The sequence below is a fragment of the Meriones unguiculatus genome, chromosome 21 (genome assembly GCF_030254825.1).
Source record: "Meriones unguiculatus strain TT.TT164.6M chromosome 21, Bangor_MerUng_6.1, whole genome shotgun sequence".
Lineage (NCBI taxonomy): Eukaryota > Metazoa > Chordata > Mammalia > Rodentia > Muridae > Meriones > Meriones unguiculatus.
This window is the reverse complement of record NC_083368.1, coordinates 37,741,530-37,768,757: the sequence shown is the minus strand read 5'-3', so window position 1 is coordinate 37,768,757 and position 27,228 is coordinate 37,741,530. Positions and strand designations below refer to the sequence as shown.

The window sequence follows — 27,228 nt, the reverse complement described above, 5'->3', positions numbered from 1 at the left end:
CACTGTCCCTGGTCCACCTCCCCCCAAACCTTGCTGCTCTTTAAAAACTGCTTCCTCATCCTTGAGCCAGATGGGAGTTTGATCATGTTGTCTAGTGGAAGTTGGGCTGAGCAAGCGAGGTGATGCTGAGTGGCTTTTGCCGTTTAGTGCCTGCTGGTTTTTAATTTGGAGGGAAGCTCAGACACAGGAACAGGGCATCTGTAAAAACTGATGCCTCCAGCGTCCACTCATTTAACAGTGAACAAATACCACCGTGCTTGGGAGCGAGCCTCTGGGTGAGTCCAGGTCCTAGTCTGACACTTCTGTCTGGGACCCTGGTGTGGTGCCAGAGATTAGATCGACTTGTACTCTGATCATGTTCCTCATTCTACAAACCCAAAAGCACAATGGGTTCTCAAAAGGGTTAAGCTGGGGAGAAAGCACCTCTCACATATCACAGTAACTGGAAACACCAACACACTACTACCTGTGTTTACATGGGTTAAGCCCCAAGTTAGCCAGGCTGTTTGCTCCCAGAGCCTTGGTGGCAGTCTTCTTTCTCTATTGCATTGTTATTGTTGGGAAAAGTTTCCTCTGAGCTACTGTAAGGAGAAGAACAGGTAAAACAGGATCTCCCCTCAGGTTCCCAGGAAAAGGGCATTCCTGTAATGACAGCTAAAAAATGCCATTCTGTTGAAACTATACCCATCTTGTCTAGTGGAGGGCTCTGCTGATTATTGAGGATTGTATAACCACTCTGGGGTCCAGGAAGACACTCTCTCACCATCAACAAGAAAGAAAACGAAAATGGTGAATCCTGGGCTGAAACACCAAAGTTTCTATATGTCATTTTTGTTCACTTTCCAAACCAGTCATGTGGTAGCTCTTAATACCTCTGTGTGTGTGTGTGTGTGTGGGTGGGTGGGGTGGGGGGGTTTCAAAAAGAAAATGAAGCATTTTCGGGAAAGCTCCCTAATTCCCCAACTTACCCTGTAGTTGCCAAATAGTTCTCTCCTATGTATGACGTAGACTCACCTTCAAGAGTGACAGCCTGGGGAATCTTCTCTGAAAACAAGATTTCAGGGTCTCCAGGTGAGGCACTGATGTGGTAGTCAGTGTCAGGCTGAGAGGCAGGTGCTGCTCCCCTCTTGGTTTATAATCAAGAAGCAATAGAGTAATTGCAACAGAAAACACATGTCACAGTGAGAGACCCGGAAGCATACAGAGAACTCCACGCAACAGCACAGATGCCCTGATGATCCGCTGCCTGAAGAACCCCACCTCTAGCAAAGAATTGCCCTTCAGTAGCCACCCACAGCCAAGGCATGCTGGGCTGGCCGAAGGAAACAGGAAGCTGCGGAGGCAGTACCTGAACACAGGTGAGAAGTGGGAGCATGACAGTTTCTAACAGCGAAAGCCTATAATGATATATTATAGATTATATATTATATGCATTATAATCTGGTTCCCTAGAGTAAGACTTCGTTCGCAGTGATAGATCTTCCTGTGTGCCAAGGACTGCGTTGGAAGCTGTAAACTTACCACCAACGCAGTCCTGCCCCTGTGTTCTGTTGAGTTGGTTCAGCAGTATCCGATGGACCAGAAGAGTGATGGACGGTGGGGATGCCATGCTGATAGTGAAGGAGGGGAATGGTTGGCTGCAGGTTCCAGGAGTTCAGAAACTTCCCGTACCAAGTGGCCTTTCAAAGGGTTAGAAACACACACAATAAACGTAGAAAAACATTATTCCAATTTATATTTCAATGTGGAGATTTATTTTTTTTTATAGTTAACAGGCAATTCAGCAAGTGTACTGATTTAAACAAAGTTATTTTAGTTTTCCAATTGATAATGAACACGTGTACACGTGTGATTTACATATTGTACGAGGGAGGTTCTCTGAGTTCTGGCTTGATTTCAAGCTCTGCCTAGCTGGTAAATGCTGCCAATAAATGCACTAGGGAATTTGGATAATACCATGGGGAAGAAAAGTCAAACCTATACATTGTCCAAATAGTTAAAAAAAAAAAATAGTAGAAGTAAGCATTTGATTTCCGAGGACAAATGTTATAACACGCCAAGCCACAAGGTGGCAGCCCTGATGCGCTTCTCTTTTCAGGCAAATGTTTGCATCTTTCAGACACTGGCGCTTCCAGTGTGAAGGAACCTGTGTGTGGCATTGCAAAGGTAGCATGTCCGTTTCACAGGATAAATCAACACAGAAGCTCCGCAGTGTGCTGTAAGCAATCATGGAGCAGCTCTAACTTGCTAACAGCATCGACCATTGTACAGGCTACTGTGAGCTTATGTATGGATTTCTTATGTTCTCTCTTTACCTGCCATCTTGAACAAACCTGTCCACAGTGAGACCTCATAAAAAGAAGGGCTCTGGTTCATGTGGGAGGCGACAGAGATAATAATACTGGCATAATCTCATTATCCTCTATGTGTGTAGAAGTATGGGGGTCCTGGAACTTGCTCTGTAAACCGGGCTGGCCTTAAACTCCAAGATCCACTTGCTTCTTGCGTGATGGGATTAAAGGTGTGTACTCACCACTCTTTTTAATTGAACTTCTTATTGATTCTTCGGGAGTTATATATCATGCATCCCAGTCCCACTGATGTCCTCATCTCTTCATACCTACCTTCTGCTCTTGCAATAGATAACAAAACAAACCCAAAATCTTGTGATAAGAGCTGTAGTATGTCGCAGTGTGTCAGAAAATACACCCTTTGTTCACACATCTTCACTTGCAAATATTCATTGCGACGAGTCATTGGTCTAGTTCAAGGCCCCTGGCTTCTGCTACACCTCCAACACTGGGTCCTCACTGGGACTCCTCTTGGATAGCCTCTTGTTTCCCTGTGTTGTGGAGGTCCTGCAGCTGTATATCTGTAGGAATGGCCCCGTTCATGGGTTAGGTAGATGTTGGGGTGGGCCACCTCAAAGCCCTGGATCTGGGCCTGGGTGGTAGCTAAGCTGGTCATCCTGCCAGCTCCCACAGACCCGTACCACCAGAATGAGCTCTTCAGCACTGCCTGGGCCATCTCACCCCAAACCACAGATGGCAAGGGGAATAGCCAACTCTCCTGTTCTCCTCTTCTTGGGGCTGCTTCACCCAGGCCTTTGCCACCAGGGCCAGCTCTACTGTGTTGCCCAGGAAAGGTGCAGAGCATGCTCTCCTGACTGCCACAGCAGGTGAGGAGTGGGGATAGCTCTTCTGCTGTCATGACCTGGGGCCACAGAATGAAGTTCTTAAAAGGGAGGATCCTCAATTCTCTAGAAAGCAAAGGATGTGGATAACACACACTGCTTTTTATTTGGTGTTCTTTGCTTTTCCTTTTGCTTTTGGAGAGAGTCTTTCAGTGTAACTGAGTCTGGTCTTAAATTTGTGGCCCTCCTGCCTCATGAGGCCTCTTGATTATGTTCCAACGTTCGTAGCCTTGTTTGCTTTTTGGAATGAAGTAAAAGACTTGCAAAAATGCCACTTTCATAATCTCACTCACTTAACCCCAACTCATCTCGGTTTTTGCAAATGCAGCTGAAAGTTAAACCCTGTATTGTGGACTTTGTGCATAGTAAGAACTAACCTGTGCCGCATGTCTAATGTCGGCCAACGATGTTGGTCTGTGCAGCAGCCTGAGGGAGAGCTGAGGAAATAGCTGAGACACAGAAACAGAACATGATCAGCTGTGGCCAATGGAATCTTCTGCCTGGTATAATTTATATCATAAGAAATATTTCTGTATTAGCAACGCAATTTTCATATATGGTTAAGATGGTCCATAGGAACTTGGTAAGGCCTCATTGTCATGACCATCATCTTCTGCTCTCTTTAGTTCTTATCAAAAACAAACAAACAAACAGAAACAAAACAAACACAAACAAAACCACAAAACACTACCACCACCAAATCCCCAAAACAACAAACAAAAAACTCAGCAACTTCTGTCCATTAACCTTAGATTTAGGGGTTTGAGCTCATGAACTACAATTTTTTTTTCTCAAATTTTTATTTTTTTACATTAATTACATTTTATTTGTTTTGTATCCCAGCTGTAGTCCCCTCTCTTGTTCCCTCCCCATCCCACCCTCCCTCCCTCATCTCCTCTCTGCCCATCTACAAGTCCACAGATAGGGGAGGTCCACCTCCCCTTCCATCTGATCCTAGCTTATCAGGTCTCATCAGGACTGGCTGCAATGTCCTCCTCTGTGGCCCGGCAAGGCTGCTCCTCCCTTCAGGGGGGTGGTCAAAGAGCCAGCCACTGAGTTCATGTCAGAGACAGTCCCTGTTCCCCTTACTAGGGAACTCACTTGGATACTGAGCTGGCATGGGCTACATCTGAGCAGGGGTTCTAGGTTATCTCCATGTATGGTCCTTGGATGCAGTATCAGTCTCAGACATGACCCCTGAGCCCAGATATTTTGGTTCTGTTGCTCTCCTTGTGATGCTCCCATCCTCTCCAGGTCTTACTAACTCTCCCTTCTTTCATATGATTCCCTGCACTCTGCCCAAAATTTGGTTATGAGTCTCAGCATTTGCTTTGATACACTGCTAGTTTTAATGGAAATGTAGATGTTATAGAGCAGGAGTTTAGAAATACAGATGCAGAGTTTGGAAGAATCTTGAGTTTATAGACATGCTGGTCTGTGTCAACAAGTGAAGAAAAATACACATGAAAAGGATAGTTGGTTACTAAATAAAGTGGCAGAGCTTCCAGGGCTATGCATCCATTGATAGCTCAAACCATGGCTTAGCATCTGTCATGAAACAGACTGAAAGCAACATTATCGTGATTCTACCGTGTTATCATTTGATCCTATCACATTATGTTGTAGTTAGCACCCAGGCTGTTTGGCTCTCAAACAACCATAGTGGGATAAAATAATATTCAAGGGAATACATTTCGCCATCTCTTGGGCTGAAAATGTTCTGTCATTCTTTGTAAATTGGTGATGAACATACAAACAGCTTTGTCACAATGTCTTACGATATGACACGTTACAGACCATTTATTTTCAATCAGTATGACACAGGACTGTGCCATGCCCGGTGCTCCTTCCCAATTTTGTGATTAACCTTAGTTTAATGGTGTGAGAAAACGAACAGCTCAGAGATGAAAGAGAGGGCGATTTGCGGAACCAGGAGCCCTGTACTGGGCAACACAATTCTGACAGCAGCGGGGGATTTGTGAATCACATAATATGTCAATGCTACAAAGTTTTGATCACCTGGCCAGACGTTACATTCTCAGCTGCTGAGAGGGATCAGGCACATGTGCAGGACTATAGCTCTCTAGAGCTGTGACCAATGGCAAAGGCCATTCACCCTATCCTCAGATCTGTCTTTTCAGGCCACGTGACTACACTTGTGTTGTGCACTGCAAGAGAATCCACAGATGCAGATTTCTGTAAAAGCTTTTTTTTTTTTTTAAGTACTAATTAAAATGTTAAAGAATGTTCAGGCCAAACAAAACGTCCTGTGTGTCAACAATAATTTACATAATTTAATCAGTGTCTGAGTCTACAGGGCTGTGAAATAAGACAAACTTTGACAACTCCTAATAGGGAAGTTCCCACTGGCTAGGGCAGGCTATTGGAGAAGGGTTCAGCTGTGAGTGATACGGGCATGTTCACCTTTGGGCATCTGCACTGCTGGGGAATCTGATGCACCAGTCGGTGAAAGAATGGAGTGGGCAAAGCACCTATAGCAACTGCATTTTGCAGCATTAATATCTATAAATGTATAATGATCTTGGTATAAACAGTAATGTGTGAAAACAGGTTTTCTCCAACGCTCTAGCAAACATGTTATGTATACATTTCCCCTTTAACACTCATGTGTTTTTCACTAACTAGTCTTTCTAAAATATTTCTGTATTGTCCCAAATATATTGTTTGCTCTCTAAATTATGCTTGGCATCCAGATAATTCATTGATTAAATTCTTGTATTTGATAATTCTCTTTATGTGAATCCCCCCACAGTCCTTCAAAATTTGGGATAGGATGTTCTCCTGCCACTGAGGGCATGTAATACTTAGTGTATGCTCACTGTCATTATCGTACAGCAGTGCTGGAGAATGATCTCATTGTGTGTGTATGTGTCTGTGTGGGTGTGTGAGGGTATTTTTAGGGCAGCAGAAGCCTTTCCAAGCATTCTGGAATGACAGGTCTCCTATAAGGCATTAGTGATTTACTTGACTGTTGGAAGCATTAAAGGTACAACAAAGTCCAGGATATCCAGGGGTAGGAAGCTAACACAAAGATCTCATCCCAGAGCTGAAGAGCAGATGACTCTCCGCAAGACACCCGGAAGGTGTAAGTCTTAAGAGTCGCAGCTATGACACAGGCTCACCGGGAGCCTCACTGAACCTCATCTGCTCCAGCCCAGCTGCACTCTCCAGAGGGCACAGCATCTTTCTTTCTCTTCCATGTCCCTTCCACATTGTGGTGTCCTCTACGGGCAGCACATACTCTAGGAAGGGGACCGTGAATGGGATGTCTAGAGGAGATGATGGTTTGGCCCCATTATAACAGTCTGACAGAGTCTTCCATGACATGTCAAAAGAAAAATTCAAAATAACAGTGAACAGACCTAACTGGGTTTTCTTTACCATCCCAGAATCAGGTTTTTAAAATGTGGAGGATGTCTGTTAGGCATGGCAGAACAGCTGGTTTTTATAACACAGCTTGAGCAAAATGAGGAACCAGCACAACAGGGAACACAGGTCTGTCCACATCTGGTTATCTCCAGTTCTTTCCCCTTGAGAGGTAAGAGGAGGGTACGGCTTGGATTAGTAGTTACTTTCTATTGCTGTGAAAAAAACATCACAGCCAGGAGGAACTTGTAGAAGGAAGAGTTTATTTTATTTTAGCATATGGTTCCAGAGGGAGAGTCCACAGTTGTTGGGGAGTCACGGCAATGGTCAGCAGGAACAGTAAGCTAAGAGATCGTATCTTTAAACCGCAAACAGGAAGCGGAAAGAGAAAATGAAGCAGGGAGAGGGTCTTCCCCCTGCAAGACAGTAGACAGTAAAGGTCCCACGATCTTCCTAGATAGTATGGACAACTGGGGACAAAGTATCCCAATACAAGAGCTTATGGGGCACGTTTCTCATCCAAACCACCAAAGCATTTATCAAATTGTCTACTGCTGGTGCTTTTGGAAGTTTGAGTATGATCACACCCTCTCCTGATTTCTCAGTTTAGATAAATAACTTGGTCATATACAACTTCAGCCTGAGTGACATCCTTGTGGGTCAGTCTTTTGGCATCCACTGCAGAACATCGGCCCAAATGGCTTCTTATAAATTTCATCTAACACAGATCACCAGCTCTCCTCTCCTAGAGAACAAATTTTATTCAGTTCATTTTCATGTTCTCAGTGTTCAAGTTCACGGAAAGAACGAATGTCCATGAAATGGTCAAGTGAATTGAGGGGGCAACCAGGTGAGTCTGACTGCATTATACACAATGCTACGAGAGACCACAGACCAGTCTGCAGAGCGGCCTTCACGTCTGATAATTTATGCTAGGAAGATTGGCAACTTTGGGTGACATCTTTTCCAGGACGACCAGAGCTATCACATTTCTAAAATTCTAAATTCTAGGTAGGAAGGAAGCTTTGGAAATCAGAGCCCTGTGGCTGTTGAGGCACGTTAGGGTGGAAAGCCAGTTTCTATAGGATTACTGCTGCTTTCTGAAGCAGCTTCCAGTGCCCAGTAGCCTTGTGCAATACTAAGATATGGCCACTAGGTGGTACTCGTGCTTGCTGCCTTTTCTAGACAAGGTACCAGGCACTGCTGAAGCCAGAAACGTTCCAATTTGAAGGCGACCAAATTCTCCCTCAAATACTAACTACAGCATTGACACCAGTTAACAGTCAGTTCAAACGATACCTTTATGTAAGGCAAAATAAAGAAATAATTGTCTAACACGGTTTGCTAAGATGATTTTGCATTTGAGTTTCAGTGCAATTGGCACTAGAATCCTGTACTCTTTCTTTCTTCCTCTCTCCTTTCCCCCCTCCCTCCTTCCCTCCCTCTCTCCTTCTCTCCCTCCCCCCTCTCTCTTTGTGTGTGTGTGTGTGTGTGTGTGTGTGATGTTATTTCTCACTTAGCTTGTTCATGCATCCAGATGTATAGTGGGGAGTTTTCGACCTGCCAGCAGTTAGTATAATGACACAGAGATTTATTTATTCTTATTATAGCTTAAGCTACTGCTAGCTCATCTAATATAAATTATCCCGACCGTGCTAGTTCACATCTGCCACTTGGCTGTCACATCTCTCTTACTCTGGCCATGTCTGTGTCACACTGGCAAATCATCTTCGTGACTGATTCCTTTCCATAGAGACCCTCTCTCTGCCCAGAAGTCCTGCCTTTCCTCTCATGCCCAGCTATTGGCCATCAGATCTTTATTAAGCCAACCAGAGAGCGAGGAAGGTGTATGTTTTATAAAATATGGGATGCCAGTGATAATCTATAAGAATAACAACACCACAATCCTGCAAGTACTCAGAGCTCTTCTGGTATAGAAATCAACATTTGAATCATACAAGGACAACTTTCACACTGTATACACACACTGTATGTCACACCAACACAGACATGGTGTGTGCTTCTCTTAAGTTTTACTTTTGAAGCATCCCTGCTACTCCAGCAGACCAGCTGACTTTTGAGTGAGTTCAGATTATGACTAACAGTTGAGCATGACAAATGGGCAGAATAGGTACAGAGTGGCTAAAATCATTCCCTTTAAAATCCATAAAATTTGTTCTAACTGAGTTAAAGCTTTGCATATGATGTCATATATTTTTATATCACAAAGGCATACACACTCATTGTATAAACCCCACAAAGAATAAAGAGAAAAAGAAAAAAAAAACACAATTAATCTTGGTCCGCAAAAGAAATAGACATTTTAGTGAATATTTTTATAGTCCTTTGTTAGTCACTTGCTTATACGCATTGTGATAGTTTTAATTGTCAAATTTAAGAATCACCGGGGAAGAGAATGTCAACAGGGACTGCCTACACAAGGTTGGCCTGTGGGCTTGTGTGTAAGGGGTGACCTGACGTCAGTTAATTGATGTGGGATGACCCAGCCTACTGTGGGCAGCACCATTCCCTAGACATGGATCCTGGACAGTGTAAGAATGGGGAAGTAAAGCTAAGGGCCCATAAACAAACAGGTGACTACGTAATGCATTAGCTTCTCTCTGTTCTTGACTGTGAACGTGACAGGATCAGCTGCCTGTCTGGCTTTCCCACCAGGGTTCCTCTGATTTTTCTATTAGGTTATATATGTATACAGATTCATTTATGACAAAAGTAATAATTTAACATAATGTTACAGCCAAATCTTCGCTCACATCTACAGCGATAAAGCTGAGTTAATTAAGGTAGGGTTGGTGGATTAAGTGGTTTATAACAAATTAAGATTTTTTTCAGCCTCTCCTTCAACTTCTTGCATGAGACCTACGTGGATTTGTCCTATTCCCACACTTCCTTGAACCTCCGTCATCAGTGACCATTTTGACTCAAATATAGTTTCTAGTTCTGAAGGTAAAATATTATTTAAATAAATTTTATTTACTGTTACTGTGTGAATGTGTGTGTGTGTGTGTGTGTGTGTGTGTGTGTGTGTGTGTGGTGGATAGCACGAGTGCAGAGGCCAGAGGACAACTTTCTGGAGTTGATTCTCTGTTTCCACCATGAGTTCTGGGCACTGAACTTTGGCATTAGGCCCGTGAAGCAAGCACTTTTACCAGCCGGACCCTATATTTCACTTTTAAAATTAATACCATTTATGTTGCTTTGACTGCTAATAGGGTTGAATATGTTTTCTTGTTAATTGTTCTTTTTTATTATTATGTTTTTATTTTTAAATAATTTTATACATTCACTTGTATCCCAGCTGTAGCCCTCTCCCTCTTTCCCTCCAAATCCTCCCCTCCCTCCCTCATCTCCTCCCTGCCCCCTTCCGAGTCCACTGAGAGGGGGTGTCCTCCTCTTCTTCCATCTGGCCCTAGCTTATCAGGTATCTTCCGGATGGTTGCAATGTCCTTATCTGTGGCCTAGCAAGGCTGCTCCTCCCTCAGGGGAAAGGGGAAGCTCATGAGTTCATGTTGGAAACAATACCTGTCCCCCTTTCTAGGGAACCCACTTGGATACTGAGCTACCATGGGCTATGTCTGAGCAGGGGTTGTAGGTTATATCTATGCATGGTCCTTGGTTGGATAAAGTCTCATAGAAGACCCCTGTGCTCAGATATATTTGGACCTTGTGGGGCTCCCTGTCCCCTCTAGGATATACTAATTCCTCTTTCCTTCATATGATTCCCTACATTCTGTTGAAGGTTTGGTTATGGGTCTCAGCATCTGCTTTGATACACTGCTAGGTAGAGTCTTTCAGGTGCCTTCTGTGGTAGGCTACTGTTCTGTTACTTGTTTTCTCTTATTTCCAATGTCCATCCCCTTTGTCTTTCTAGATGAGGATTGACCATCTTACCCTTGGACTTCTTTCTTGTTTATCTTCTTTAGGTGTACATATTTTAGTATGTTTATCCTATCTTATAGGTCTATATAAGTGAGTATATACCATGTGTGTCTTTCTGCTTTTGGAATACCTCACTCAGGATGATTTTTTTTCTAGATCCCACCATTTGCCTGTAAAATTCATGATTTCCTTGTTTTTGATTGCTGAGTAGTATTCCATTGTGTAAATGTACCAAAATTTCTGTATCAATTTCTCCGTTGATGTACATCTGTGTTTTTTCCAGGTTCTGGCTATTACAAATAAGGCTGCTGTAAACATGGTTGAGCAAATGTCCTTGTTGTGTACTTGAACATCTTTTGGATATATAACCTAAAAGTGGTATAGCTTCATCTTGAGGTAGCACTATTCCTAATTGTCTGAGAAAGCGCCAGATTGATTTCCATAGTGGTTGTACCAGTTGACATTCCCTCCAGCAATGGAGGAGGGTTCCCCTTTCTCCATAGCCTCTCCAGCATGCGTTATCTCTTGAGTTTTTGATCTTAGCCTTTCTGATGGGTGTAAGGTGAAATCTCAGGGTCGTTTTGATTTGCATCTTTCTAATGGCTAGGGATGTTGAACATCTCCTTATGTGTTTCTCTGCCATTCTATATTCTTCTACAGAGAATTCTCTTTAGCTCCATTTCCCATTTTTTAATTGGGTTACTTGGATTATTGCCTTTTAACTTCTTTAGTTCTTTATATATTCCAGATATCAGCCCTCTGTCAGATGTTGGGTTGGTGAAGATCCTTTCCCAATCTGCAGGCTGTTGTTTTGTTCTAAAGACAGTGTCTTTTGCTTTACAGAAGCTTTTCAGTTTCATGAGGTCCCATTTATTGATTGTTGCTCTTAGGGCCTGTGCTGATGGTGTTCTGTTCAGGAAGTTGTCTCCTGTGCCAATGAGTTCTAGGGTCTTCTCCACTTTTTCTTCTAATCAATATAGAGTATTTGGTTTTATATTGAGGTCTTTAATCCACTTGGACTTGTTAATTGTTCTTAATAGTTTTTTTTTTTACACTGCTTTGCTAGTTTTCTTGGTCCTGATTCTTATTAGTATTAGCTTTTTTTTTTCTTATTGTAATGAAAGGATTTAAGAAACATGTTTGTTATTCACATTAAAGTCCTATTTCTTTTGTTTTTATTGGATTTCTGTCATTTGGAATTTAACATCTTATGAATGAAATATTTTTTGCTAAGGTTTCTATGGTGAAGGTCACCATTATGTATCACTTAGTGAGCAGGGGAGGCAAGCGAGAGCATTTCTTTTTTAAAAAATTATTATTTTTTTATTAATTACAGTTTATTCACTTTGTATCCCAGCTGTAGCCCTCACCCTCTTCCCCTCCCAAACCTACCTGCCCTCCTTCTTCTCCTCCCATACTCCTCCCCAAGTCCACTGATAGGGGAGGTCCTCCTCCCCTTCCATCTGACCCTAGCTTATCAGGTCTCATCAGGACTGGCTGTCAGCGGGAGGTGATCAAAGAGCCAGCCACTGAGTTCATATTAGAGACAGTCCCTGTTCCCATTAGTTCCCACACACTTGGAGACTGAGCTGCCATGTGCTACATCTGTGCAAGGATTCTAGGTTATCTCCATGCATGGTTCTTGGTTGGAGTATCAGTCTCAGAAAAGACCCCTGTGCCCAGATATTTTGGTTCTGTTGCTCTCCTTATGGAGCTCCTGTTCCCTCCAGGTCTTTCTATCTCCCCCTTCTTTCATAAGATTCCCTGCACTTTGCCCAAAGTTTGACTATAAGTCTCAGGGTCTGCTTTGATACCTTGCTTGGTCAGAGTCTTTCAGAGGCCCTCTGTGGTAGGCCCCTGTCCTGTTGCCTGTTTTCTCCCTTTTCTGATGTCCATCCCGTTTGCCTTCCTGAGTGAGGATTGATCATCTTACCCAGAGTCCTCCTTCTTGCTTAGCTTTTAGGCGTACAGATTTTAGTATGTTTATCCTATATTATATGTCTAATAGCCACTTATAAGTGAGTATATACCATGTGTGTCTTTCTACTTCTGGGATATCTCACTCAAGATGCTCTTTTCTAGGTTCCACCATTTACCTGCAAATTGCATGATTTCCTTGTTTTTAATTGCTGAGTACAAGTATGATAACCTATAGACTGGGAAAGGATCTTCACCAACCCTACATCTGACAGAGGGCTAATATCCATAATATATAAAGAATTTAAGAAATTAAACACCAACAAACCAAGTAATCCAATGTGGTACAGAGCTAAACAGAGAATTCTCAATAAAGGAATATCAAATGGCAGAGAAACACTTAAAGAAATGCTCAACATCCTCAGCTATCAGGAAAATGCTAATCAAAACAACCCTGAGATTCCATCTTACACCCATCAGAATGGCTAAGATGAATAACTCAAGGGACAACACATGCTGGAGAGGATATGGAGAAAGGGGAACCTTCATTCATTGCTACTGGGAAAGTAAACCTGTACAACCACTTTGGAAATCAATCTGGCACTTTCTCAGACAATTAGGAATAGTGCTACCTCAAGATCCAGCTATACCACTCTTAGGCATATATCCAAAATATGCTCAAGCATACAACAAGGACATTTGCTCAACCATGTTCATAGCAGCTTTATTCATAATAACCAGAACCTGGGAACAACCCAGATGCCCAGATGTCCCTCAACTGAGGAATGGATTCAGAAATTGTGGTACATTTACACAATGGAAAACTACTCAGTAATTAAAAAGGTGAGAGTATTTCTATGGACCACAGAAGTAACTTTTTTGTGTGTCCTTAGATTATCATTTCTTTAAAGAATCTTTGGCCAAATGCAAGGAAATAACTGGAAATCATTCAATTCTTACTGGGAAAACTTATTAAGTTTGAGAGAGGACAATGCTGTTTCCCTAGAGATCACTTAGAAATATATAGGAACTTTTTTTTTATTGTTATCTGAGTGAGAGAATCTAACTGGCATTTTCATCTGGGCTCCAGAAATAGTAAGCATTTCAGGGAACGTAGAACAAGGAATTGCTCATTCCCAGTAATAATAGCAGCACCCACCAAGAAACACTGAGGTAGAGTACCATTAAAAAAAAAAAACTTTAAAATATGGAGCCACGTGTTGGTGGCACATGCCTTTGATTCCAGAACTTGGGAGGCAGAGGCAGGTAGAGCTCTATGAGTTTGAGGCCAGCCTGGTCTACAGAGCAAGTTTCAGGACAGCCAGGGCTACATAGTGAGACCCTGCCTTGAAAAAACAAAAATTAAATTAATTAAAAAATACATATTTATTTGTTTTGCTTATCACTGTGAATGTTTGACATTGAATCTTACTGTGTAGCCTAGGTTGGCCTTATCCTTGTGATCCTCCTGCCTCAGCCGCTTAAGTGTTAGTATCATAGGGTGTATTACACTACTTGGATTTAAAAAAAAAATCCCTCTCCTTGAGACATTGGAAAGCTACCTTCCAGCTTCTGTATGGCTGTGTGGTTTCCATGGTGTCTAGATAACCTTAGTGTCTGGGATCAAACATACCCGTGTTTTAAAAGTAGAAGCAGCTTGAGTTAAGTGTGAGCATTGGGCTGGCCTTCAGGTGAGTGGTCATCAGTTTGACTAAGCAAGTTAGTCAAAACGTCACTTGCTCAGACAGTGTTGTTGAGGACACACCTACCGACCTGTTCCCGTCCATGTTTTCCACTAAAGATGGCGGCCCCAGCCTGGCCGCCACAATGGCTTTGGCTCATGCTATTGTGTTTTCTCTAAGTGCTGTTTGCTCCAGTGGCATGTGGAGGGAAGGAAACAACCAGGTCTATTTTTATCTGGGCATACGTTGTTTTTGGAAATACAACTATTTTGTTCATTTAAAACTGATAAATTTTATACCTCTTTGATAAAACAACAAAGAGGTATAAGCTGGAGAATTGTGGGGTGTTTCTTTCTTCCTTCCTTCCTTCCTTCCTTCCTTCCTTCCTTCCTTCCTTCCTTCCTTCCTTCCTTCCTGTCTTTCTTTTGCCTGCAGATGGCAGCAGTTATTAACTTGTCATTTTAAATATACTGTGTTGGTTTTCTCCAGCTCTAAACTGCTGTATTCATACACGGTTGATTGTGTTCCGACAAAAATTAAAGATGCACACACCACATTTGGAGAAGAGGATTGAATTTACACAGTTGATATAATGTCATGTAAAATATTAACAATCAGAATGGATTATTTAAAAAAGGCTTTTTAATTAAAAATTTTTACCTGAGTAAGCAACATACTGAAAAGTGACATAAGAGTTTAAGAACTGTATATTGTAAAATTTAACTGTATATTGTAAAATCGTATCTCAAAATATGCTTAAAATATTATAAAATTTGTGATCTTTAATTTTAGCTCCAGAGCAGGAAATAGGAGTAATGCTGATTGTTCTTTGAGAGATACCAATGAGATGTGTTCTGGAATGCAGACACTAAGTAATACTTTCAGCTGATGATACTGCCTTAGTTTGGGATTCTATTTGCTGTGAAGAGATGCCATGACCATGACAACTCTTTTATTTTCTAGACAGGGTTTCTCTGTGTAGCTTTGGCTGTCCTAGACTTGCTTTATAGGTCAGACTGGTCTCAAACTCACAGAGATCAGCCTGCCTCTGCCTCCAGGAGTGCTGGGATTACAGGTGTGCACAGCTGTGCTTGGCTCATGGCAAGTCCTATAAAGAAAAACATTTAATTGGGGCTGGCTTATAGTTTCCTGGCAGGGAAGCATGATGGCATGTGGGTAGACACGGTGCTGGAGAAGGAGCTCGTAGTTCTATATCTGCACCCAAATGCAGGAGGAAAGAAGACTAAGACATATTCCTTCCAGCAAGGCCACACCTAGTTAACAAGGTCACACCTGATAGTGCCACTGCCTATGGGCCTATGGGGGCCATTTTTATTCAAACTACCACACTATCCAAATTGTAGACTTTAGTAAGGTAATGGAAATCAAGTTATAACACCAGTGTCATCTTCCTTTCACATTATGTAAGCATGTGGATAATATAAGTAATTCTGATGCCACAGGAAAGATGGGGTGGAATTTCAGAGGTCTGGGAAGAGTCCACGGAAATGGCCAAAGGAAATTGAAATGAATTACATGAAGGTATATTCAACAGATGCATCTTCCTAGAGTGATAAAGGGGCATGGCAAGGTAGTTGGAACCAGTCCAATCCCACCTTTTGTTTCATAGTAGTTTCATCTAAGAAGGAGATATTACATCCTACCAGATGCTCATTAAGACTGGAAGTAAACAATTCCAAATAGCTTTAGGAAGTTCCTGAAACTGACCAGATTCACTAAGGCCTTCCTCCCCTAAGCTAATAAATCAGTAGTAAAGTCCATTGAAAGTTGCTCTATGAAAAGCCATCCTGCAAAAAGATTTTCAGACAAGCCCAGCATCCTGAAGGAAACAGAGATCAGCTGTACTGACTGCCTAGAGGAAACAAAGGCCAGAGGAGCTGCCAGGAAGGCACTCAGGCCAACTGAACCACCGGGAGAGGATACTCTGCAACTTACCGAGCTGCCTGCAGACTGTGAAGTGTGCTCCAGGTTTTCCAGCTTTGTGAGCCGTCCCCATGCTGGGGTAGACTTCGGGGAGGCAGCTATGTCTGAGTCACTTCTGCTCCTGTAAGTAGTCCCTCACCCGTGTTCTATTAAGCAACCTCAATAAAACTCACTGGTTCATCAGGTTGGGCTTTGGTGATGTGTGTGCTTTGCTCTGTGGTGGGCTCCGTATCTGGGATGAGTGTATGTGTGTGTTGTGTCTCCCTAGAACAAGTCTGTCATACAAAATTATTGAGTACTTATTCACCCCTGACAGGTGCTAGCATAGTAGATGTAACGAGAGGTACCACTTTCAGCAATGTGCTTTCACAGAGTTTACATACCGAGAGTATGTAGAATATAAAAACATACACATGTTGAAGATCAGCTGCTCAGATGTAGGATTTTCCTATAAGTTTCAAAATAGAGAAAATGGAAACTTTGGGACTATATCCTTGGTCTCAGGTAGAAGGGATGGGGTAAAGCTAGCCATTCTACAGCTGCTCTGGCTATGGAGACAGACTGCTTGCGCTGGAGGCTTATGCTAAACTCCATGGTGATGCTTGTATTTCTTCTATCATTAGAATCACAACCAATATGTAAAGGTTAGTCTAAATCACTAAATTAATTGGCATGAATCTAGATATCTCTCAGATGTCCTGGGTACTCTAATTTATCAGAAGTACTCAGAGGAAGCCGAATAATACCTCAGTGGAAATGCAAGAGCAAATGCATGCCTTAGATGTAGACTGGCTAGATTTGTGATTCTATAACTAACTAACCAACTAACTAACCCAAACTATTCAGCTGCTGAAAACATGATCTTTTACTGACTGTAGTGAATGGTTTTAACCCCTTCTTCCAATGTCCACCCCGTTTGTCTTTCTGAGTGAAGATTGATCATCTTACCCAGAGTCCTCCTTCTTGCTTGGCTTCTTTAGGTGTACGGATTTTAGTATGCTTATCCTATCTTATAGGTCTAGTATCTGCTTATAAGTGAGTATACACCTCATGTGTCATTCCACCATTTGCCTACAAATTTCATGATTTCCTTGTTTTTAATTGCTGAGTAGTATTCCATTGTGTAAGAGTCAATGTTTCAAAAAAAAAGTCAACATTTCTCATTAAATAGTAGTTTTTTTTTTGCCTTTGCTTTGTTTCTCTAAAAAGCTTTAAATGATTTCCTCCAAACAGCAATTTTCTCTCTAAAATGCACGTCCGCATCCCAGAATAACAGTAGTTGTTTTGTCCTTGTTTATTCGTCTGATTCCCTTTGCCATTTTCTCCCACTTCCCTGTGCCAGCAGTACCTTCTAAAACCATTCCTACAACTTTTGGAAATTGTTTAAAAAGTGGATAAAAACACGAGCACTGCGTGAATCCTTTCGATAACACAGCAGACGTGACACCTCGTTTGCATGGTAGAATCCCCCAGGGTTAGAAGCCTGGCTCTCAGACCACACCCCAGACCAATTAGATTATAATGGCACAGGGAGGCAGCTATACCCCAGTTTGCTTTTGAAAGTACTTTACATGACTGCAGTGTGCAGCCAGGATTGAAAGTACCAGCTTGAAGAGAAATCCATCTTCAACTTCAAAGAGTTAACTTTTTAGATGATGGCCAAATTGCAGCAAGATATATGTGTTTTCAAAAGTGAAGTGCAAAATGAACCTTTAGAGCCATTTCTCTTGGGAAAGAGCCTTCAATTTCTTTGGACTGTCACTGTTTGAAGATTTGACACGGGGATATGATGTATTGGCTTCCAGATGGAATTATATTGCCTTCCCCTCCCCCGCAAGTAATAGCATCAACCATAGCAATATTGTGGCTGTCAAATTTGTACCTTTCAAACCCAGGAATAATTCCCATTACTGGTTGAATTTTATCTAAGGGTAATTAAAACATTCCATTATGAATATCATTTAAAATAGGAAAAAAAATTTATTAAGCTTTATTATGTTTCTCCTGATTAAGGTTATTAGATAGCTGAAAAAGCTTTTAGAACCATTCATATGCAGAACATTCAAGAATGATTAAGTGGTTTTACAGAGCTCCAACACGCCTGGTACATCCCGTGTATTAATACATTAACTCCATCACGGGCTTTCTGAGGATCAGTTTCTCTGCCCTGAATGGTGAAAACCGTATGAATAGCCTCAACTCCAGCTGTGTCAGTAAAGGCTAGAAACACACATACACATGCACACTCACACGCACACGCAATTTCATTCAAGGTGTCTTTCTAAATATACCTCCACTTCTACTTACTAATTAAGGACGGGTTGGCGGCCACCTTCCTTCTCCTGCAGTTCCTGTTCTCTTGTCTAAAGTGTATAGTACCCTTCAGTCATCTAAATCAGAAAACCTTGTCATTTTTCTCTTTTTATTCCTCACTGTTTCTGCAGTCAAGGGTTACTGAGTGAAGCACTTTCTCATTCAGAAACATCTTCTACATGCCTAGCATCCTCTACATTTCAACTACATATATTTTGGGTCAACCAGCTGCTTATTATCATTGAACTTCTTAGCTGATCCTTCACTTTTAAGAGTCCTCACCTTGTTTAATTAAGCTTTTTTTTTTTTCTGTGAATTTTGCTTGTCTTGACTTTTATTTTCACCAAAGCCATGAGTTCTAAAATCTTTAGGCCAGACATTTAAGAATTTTCTCTGATAGAGGATGTCTTCTTTCCCTTCCATCTGACCCTAGTCTATCAGATCTCATCAGGACTGGCTGCGTTGTCTTCCTCTGTGGTCTGGCAAGACTACACCCTTGATCAGAGAGCCAGTCACTGAGTTCATGCCAGAAAAAGCCCCTGCTCCCTTTATTAGGGAACCCACTTGGGGAGAAGGGGAGAAGAGGGAAGGAGGGTGAAATTGGGAGAAGAAGAGGGAGGGGGACACGGCCAGGATACAAATTGAATAAATTGTAATAAATGATAATAACAATTTCTGACTCAAAAAAAAAAAACACAAAAAAAAAGAACTTTCTCTGACTCTTTTGAGCACGACTTATAGCCTAGTACCAATTAGTGCTGCTGGACAAAGCTCCTATAGGAAAGTGTTAGCGAAAATGAAGGGAAAGTGAAGCTGACAGGCAGTTATTAGGTATTTTGAAAACTGCTTTCAATGCAACATATTTCCCTGAGGATGCAATTTAGTTGATCTACACAAATACAATTCATTTATTCCCCGAGAACCAATTGTTGTGTGCCTTGGGGAAATCACTTTGGCACTCGTCTGGTTGTACAGGGATGATAGCATCTTCTGACCCTTTGCCAGGTGGACAGTCAGAGAAGATGATTGACAAATAAGGGCTCAGGAGGACTTCATGAACACGAAATATGGGGTTTTTGAAATTTGCGAAAAGCTGATCTAGCCAGAGGTCTTGGAGGACACCTAAAAACAAGGCCCTCTAAATCAATATGAGCAAAGCTCTTATGAACTCACAGAGACCGAGGCAGCACACCCAGGGCCTGCACAGGTCCGCACCAGATCCTCTGTGTACATATTATGGCTTCCTGTTTAGTGTTTTTTCGAAATTCTTGAGTGTGCAAATGGGCGGGTCTCTGATTCTTGTGCCTCCTCTTGGGCTCTTTTCCTCCACTGGTTTGTTTTGTCAACCTTCAGTGGGATAGTTTTTGTTTTAGCTTGTTATATTTTATTTCATCATCTTTTATTATTATCTCTTAGAAGCCCTTTTTTTTCTTTCTAATAACACACGGAAAGGGGGTGGATCCGGATAGGAGGGGAGGAGAGGAAGAACTGGGATGGGAAGCAGTAATCAGAATATATTATCTGAGAAAAGAATCTATTTTCAATAGAAGGAAAAATATTAAAAAAGGATAAAAACTAGGGCAGAAGAATCACCCAGTCTCTATAATTGATGAAATGTATTCAATTTTCTATCAAAAATTTAAACTATAAAGTAAAATTACTTCTTTGAGATCAATCTGTGATGTCTAAATATATGTAAAACAGCTCATTTTTTATATATTTATGTATGCATGTATCCTGCTTTGAACAAAAATAAGCTTTAAGTTCTAGACAAAATAGGGCATTTGAATATGGGTAAGATACAATGTTAGGAAAATACTGCTATTTTGTTGTTGTTGTTGTGCTCATTTAAGAAAATCTTCTTGTTAGGAGGGTTGGAGGCCAAAATGTGACATCTAAAGTGTAATTACAAATTACTCATCAGAAAAAAAGTATGCAAAAATGTCTATCTGGGTGGTGCATGCACAGTTGTAAATTATTTTCATCTTTTATGTCTAGATTTTTTTCCATAATAAAATGTTATATAAACTTTATTAAAAAATAACAATGTAAATTACAATATAGATTTGCTACTAATTAGTATATTAAAATTTTTCTCTATTTTTGATTGGTTTAAATAACTGATTTTCACACTTAAAAATTTAGTAAGTTATTCTTTTTCTTTTTAATTATTATTTATTACAAATTATTCACTTTGTATCCTGGCTGTGGCCCCCCTCCCTTGTCTCCTCCCAATCCCATCCTCCCTCCCCTAATCCACTGATAGGGGAGGACCCTCTCCCCTTCTATGTGACCCTAGCTTTTCAGATCTCATCAGGACTGGCTGCATTGCGTTCCTCTGTAGTCTGGCAGGACTGCATCCCTCAAGGGGAGGTGATCACTAAGTTCATGCCAAAGACAGTCCCTGTTCCCCTTACTAGGGTACCCACTTGGAGTCTTTTTTTTCTTTTGATCTTTACATTTTTTTTTTAATTTGAACAAGATTCCTGATTTATACAGACATGTATTTTCTAAACATAGTCCTGTGTAGAAATTACATACTATCTGTTTAGACAGATTTTGGTTACGGCTGACGGAATAGTTCCATTTATAAAGTTTTACACTTCAGAAAGCTTTAAATTTGACCAGGCTGTCCGTTAATCATCTCTGAAAAGGTGGCATTTAATTTTAGATCTATTTTACAGCATGTACTATCTGGTTTTACATGTCAACTTGACATACGCTAGAATCATCAGAGGGAAACGAGTCTCAGTTAAGGAAATACCTCCATGAGAGCTGTATGACTGTAAAGTATTTTCTCAGTTAGCGATCAATGGGAGAGGGCCCAGTTCATGGTGCCATCCCTGGACTGGTGTTGCTGGGTTCTATAAGAAAGTAGGCTGAGAAAGCCAAGGGAGCAAGTCAGTAAGCAGCATCCTTCCATGGCTTCTGCATCAGTTCCTGCCTCAAGGTTTCTGTTCTGTTTGATTTCCTGTCCTGGTTTCCTTTGGTGATGAACAGCATTGTGGACATGTAAGCCAAATAAACCATTTCCTCCCAACTTGCTTTACAGTCATGGTGTTTTTGTTGCAGCAGTAGAAACCCTTACTCAGATTAGTTGGTACCAATGCAGTGGGGTATTGCTGTGACAGAACTGACTATGTTTTGGGGAAGATTATGGAAGGACTTTGAAGGTTTGGGCTAAAAAAGCATTTGAGTGCCAAGACCTCAGAAGTATGTTCCTTAGGAGCCTGGAAAATGAGAATGTTGAGAACAGGGCAGAAGATGAAGGCCTGGATTGTGAAGTTTCAGAGGGAAAATTTTAAGGCTATATTGGTGCTGTTTGCTATTTTGAATTGAGATTTTTGCCATTTTAGTTATCTGGACCTGAAGAGTCTGACATGGTTCACAAGAGACCAGCATCACTGAAGGGAAACCTTTACATTAGTGGGACAATTTGTGCTTATCAGCTGGAGCTAAGAAATTAGCAGTGATTAAGAAGAGACCAATCTGTTCTTCCAACAGTCCTGATCCAGAATAAATAAAGAACTCAAGAAGTTAAAAAGATGTTCCACAAGGAGAGTAACAGAACAAAAAATCTGGGCACAGGGGTCTTTTCTGAGATTGATACTCCAACCAAGGACCATTCATGGAGATAACATAGAACCCCTGCTTAGATGTAGCCCATGGCAGCTCGGTATCCAAGTGGCTACCATAGTAAGGGGAACAGGGACTGTCTCTGACATTAACTCAGTGGCTCACTCTTTGATCATCTCCCCCTGAAGTGGGAGCAGCCTTGCCAGGCCACAGAGTAAGACAATGCAGCCAGTCCTGATGAGACTTGATAGGGTAGGGTCAGATGGAAAGGGAGGAGGACCTCCCCTATCAGTGGACTTGGAGAGGGGAATGGGAGGAGATGAGAGAGAGAAGGTGGGATTGGGAGGGAATGAGGAAGGGGGCTACAGCTGGGATAGGGATACAAAGTGAATAAACTGTAATTAATATAAAAAATTTAAAAAAAAAAAGACCGAAGAGACCAGGATGGGGCTGGAAAGATGGCTCAGAGGTTAAGAGCCCTGACTGTTCTTCCAGAGGTCCTGACTTCAATTCTCAGAAACCACATGGTGGCTCACAACCATTTATAATGTGATCTAATGATCTAATGCCCTCTTCTGACCTGCAGGTGTACTTGTAGGCAGAACACTGTATACATAATAAATAAATCTTAAAAAAAGTTTTTTTTAAAAAGAAAAGACCAGTATCACTGAGGTGAAATCTTCTGGAAAGGGTTTTCTGGGAGCACAGAGAAGCTGTGTTCCAGAGCAGGTCAAGGGAGAAGGTCAAGGTTGCACCTCTTGTTGACAGCTGAACTTGGCCATGCATAAGAGTCACCAAGTTGGTACTTATTTTAAAAGCATGAAGAGTTCATGGAGAGCAGCTGACGCTTGGCACTGTGAGAGGCCTGGGGAGATCGTTGGTAAAGGTGCAGCAGTTGAGAGGGGGTCAGCCAGAGCCTAGAAGACAAGCCGTGTGTGCTGGAGAGGGCAGATCTGAAGAGGTGACCCAAGCCCTTTGGAGGAGCCGGGAAGACTGAGAGTGAATCTCAGATATTGGACATTGTGTTGTTTACACAGTTGGAGTTTAGTTTTGCTTTGGTCTCACTGACTGTGACTTGGTTCTTCCCTCTTAAGTAAGAAAGCATTTTACTGGTGCCCAAAGTTGAGAGATTTGAATTTTAAGCACTTTGTATTTTAAAAGAGATGGGTTATTTTAAAGGGACTGAATTTTGATATGTTTGAATTTGTAAAGACTGTGGGCTGTCAAGGGCTGTGGCTTAATAATGGTATGTTTGTGTGTTTGTGTGTCAGTTCACAAGGGGTCAGTTGTACTGGCTGTTTTTGTAAGTCAACATCACACAAGCTAGAGTCAACCAGAGAGGAAGGAGCCTCAGTTGAGGAAATACCTTAAGCTCTTAAGGCACTTTCTCAATTAGTGATCAATGAGGGAGGCCCCAGCCCATGGTGGATGGCACCATTCCAGGGCTGGTGGTCCTTGGTTCTGTAAGAAAGCAGGCTGAGCCAGTAAGCAGCACTCCTCCATGGCCTCTGCATCAGCTCCTGCCTCCAGGTTCCTGCCCTGTTCAAGTTTCTGTTCTGACTTCCTTTGGTGATGAACAGCAATATGGAAGTGAAAGCCAAATAAACCCTTTCCTCCCTAACTTGCTTTTTAGTCAAGGTGTTTTCATTGCAGCAATAGAAACCCTAACTAAGACACAGCATTGAAAAGCTTATGCATTGGGTAGCTTCCCAAAACATTACTCTCTTCACAATGGTATTGAGCAGACAGAAGTCTTCATCCACCCAGATTCCCAGAGTCACAGCTGAGACTTCCTGCTACGTAGCCGAGACACAGTACTGCCCACCACCTCACCTACTGCTTGCTTTGATAGCCCAACTGCTTGGTCAATTCTCTCTGCCACTGAAGACATGCCAGCAGCTGTCCCATAGAACAACAGGCCTGTGACACCGTGGGAGCAGGTGCCATCATAATTTTCAGGTAACTAAAGGTCCATTTAAAAGAAATGTCAAATTCTACACTGGAGCCTAGCACCCTCCAGACACCAGCAGAGCATGGAGGGAACTGGATGGCTTCTCTTTCTTCCCACAGAGCATGGTGGTGGTATTGAATCCACAGTTTTTGAGACAATAAGAAAAGGAATAAAAATGAATTTAGAAAAGAGGGGAGATTCTTTTCCCATTGTATTTTGCTCAAGGTATTTCCCCCAAAGGAAATTGAGAACCATGGTGCTGAAAAGAGACCTCAAAAACAGAATGACTGGCCTCAAGAAGGGGTAGGGGAACGGCGGCAACTTGCTCCCAGAGACTGGAAAAAAATTAAAAAATAAAAAGAAAGTAAAATAGAAGGTTGCAATACATCAGTCTTTGGTGCTGGTGATCCTCATCTTCATCCTCCTCTTCTTCCCCTTTATCATCATCTTCACCTTCATCTGCATCCCCTTCTTTATAAATATCTTTCAATCCTTCTTCATCATCATCTTCCTCCTTTCATTCATCATCCATATCAGGGACCAAATAGCACTGGAAGGGATTTGGTAAAATATCATCAGAATGGTCAGTGGGCCAGGTAAAGAAGCCCTCTGGTCTTCCTGCTGCCGCTTCCTGCTGGCCTTATTCTGCACTTGCCTTGAGCATTCTGTCAAAGCCTTTCCAGATTTCCCTTTGATTTCAGTGGACTTTGAAGATGGGACTTACTTGAAGATGGGACTTACCCTCATTCAGATGACATTCTTTGGGGGAGTACTTTATTTTATAGGTAAAGTTTTTTCATCAAAATAAAAATTCCTTCTGTAACCTGATTTAATGTCTTCAAATTCTGTCACTTCAACTCTGGTCAAATACTACAGTGCCTCCTCTTCCTCCTCCCCAACTGTGCGGACACTTGAGGGGGGTCGACAAATGTTATCCTAGAATCTGTGATTTTGGCCAGCAATTCTGACCTCTTTTTTCTCTCTCTCTATTCCTTTATGACAGGTATATGGCTACATAAATAAGAAAATTCATGAACACAAGTGCATTTTCTTATAACATCAATATATTTTATATACAGTGGAATTCTATGAGTTTCAGAAAGAAAATCAAAATACCTCCCAGTTATGAATCTAATATTTACTTTTACCTATTTATATAATACTGATGAAATTTTTGTCTGTAAATTTTTCTTTTTTAATTACATTTTTCTTTTTTTATATTAATTACAGTTTATTCATTTTTGTATCCCCCTCCCTCATTCCCTCCCAAATCCACCCTTCCTCCCTCATCTCCTCCCACACCCCTCTCCAAGTCCACTGATAAGGGAGGTCCTCTTCCCCTTCCCTCTGACCCTAGCTTATCAGATCTCATCAGAACTGGCTGCATTGTCCTCCTCTGTGGCCTGGTAGGGCTGTTCCCCCGTCAGTGGGAGGTGATCAAAGAGCCAGCCACTGAGTTCATGTCAGAGACAGTCCCTGTTCCTCTTACTAGGGTACACACTTGGATATTGAGCTGCCATGGGCTACATCTGAGGAGGGGTTCTAGGTTATCTAGATTATATCTGTGAATGGTCCTTAGCTGGAGTATCAGTCTCAGAAAAGACCCCTGTGCCCAGATTTTTTTGGTTCTGTTGCTCTCCTTATAGAGTTCCTGTCCTCTCCAGGTCTTTCATCTCTCCCTTCTTTCATAAGATTTCCCACACTCTGCCCAAAGCTTGATTACGAGTCTCAGCATCTGCTTTGATACACTGCTGGGTGGAGTCTTTCAGAGTCCCTCTGTGTTAGGCTCCTGTCCAGTTTCCTGTTTTCTCCTTCTTAGTCATCAGAGAAATGCAAATCAAAATGACTGAGATTTCACCTTACACATATCAGAATGGCTAAGATCAAAAACTCAAGTGAAAATGTATGCTGGAGAGGATGTGGAGAAAGGGAACCCTACTCCATTGCTGGTGGGAATGTAAACTTGCACAACCACTTATGAAATCAGTCTGGCACATTCTCAGACAATCAGGAGTAGCGCTTCCTCAAGATTCAGCTATACCACTCCTAGGCATATATCCAAAATATGCTCAAGTACACAACAAGGGCATTTGCTCAACCATAGCAGCTTTATTCATAATAGCTAGAACCTGGAAACAACCCAGATGTTCTTCTGTTGAAGAATGGATATAGAAATTGTGGTGTGTTTACACAATGGAATACTACTCAGCAATTAATAACAAGGAAATCATGAAATTTGTAGGCAAATCATGGGATCTATAAAAGATCATCCTGAGTGAGGTATCCCAGAAGCAGAAAGACACACACAGTAAATACTCACTTATAAGTGGATATTAGACATATAATATAGGATAGACATGCTAAAATCTGTACACCTAAAGCAAGAAGGAGGACCCTGGGTAAGATGATCAATCCTCACTCAGACAGACCAACGAGACTGACCTCTTTAAAAAAAACAAAACAAAACAAACAAAAAAAAAAACGAATGGTTGACAGATTAGAATCTTACTCTAATTTCAAAAATTCCTTACTGGCTTGTTCATTAAATCTATTTCATTCTGTACTTCATCAATATGTTCAGTTGTTTCCTGCTGTTCTCCCTTCAGCAGGCAGAGAGATCTTGATGTGTCCTCCAGTTTCGTAGCAGGAGCAGATTTGGATTTCTTGGGCTGAGGCAGGAGCATAGATGGATTTTTATAGCCATCGCATGAGGGAAGTGGTGGAAGCCAGAGGCCAAAGTCCCCAGGGTGTCAGCCAGAAAAAACTCACAGGAACTAGTAAATTATTCTCACTAACTTGTTCCTGATGTTCTTTGGGGTAGTTTTTTTTTTTTTTTTTTTTTTTTTTTTTTGTTTTGTTTTCTAGTTTTTAAATTTAAATTTATTTTTTAATAATTTGTTTACTTTACATCCTGATTGGAGCCTCCTCCCTTGTCTCCTCCTGGTCCCATCCTCCCTCTCTCTATTCTCCTATTTGCCCCCCCCCCCATTTCTCAGAAAGGGGAGTCCCTCTCCCCTACCATCTGCTCCCAGCCTATCTAGTCTCATGAGGACTGCTTGAGTCTTCTTCCTCCTGTAGGCTGGCAATGGCTTCCCCACTAGGGAGAAGTGATCAAAGAACAGGTAACAGAGTCCATGTCAGAGGCAGCCCCTGTTCCCCTTACTAGGAAAACCACATGAAAACTGTGCTGCCTACAGCCTACATCCAAGCAGGGGGTCGAGGTCCTTTTCATTTATGGTCCTTGGATGGTGCATCCATATCTGCAGGCCCCCATGGACCCCAATTTGTTGATTCTATTGCTCTCCTTGTGGAACTCCTGTCCCTTCCAGATCTTTCTATCTCCCTCTTCTTCTGTAAGATTTCCT

At 41.8% G+C, this 27,228-nt stretch overlaps 1 pseudogene; it reads right to left on the bottom strand.

The window, feature by feature from the left end:
- Positions 1-288: 288 nt before the first annotated feature.
- On the bottom strand, positions 289-26,547 carry LOC110554781 (protein SET-like; annotated as a pseudogene).
- Positions 26,548-27,228: the final 681 nt, after the last annotated feature.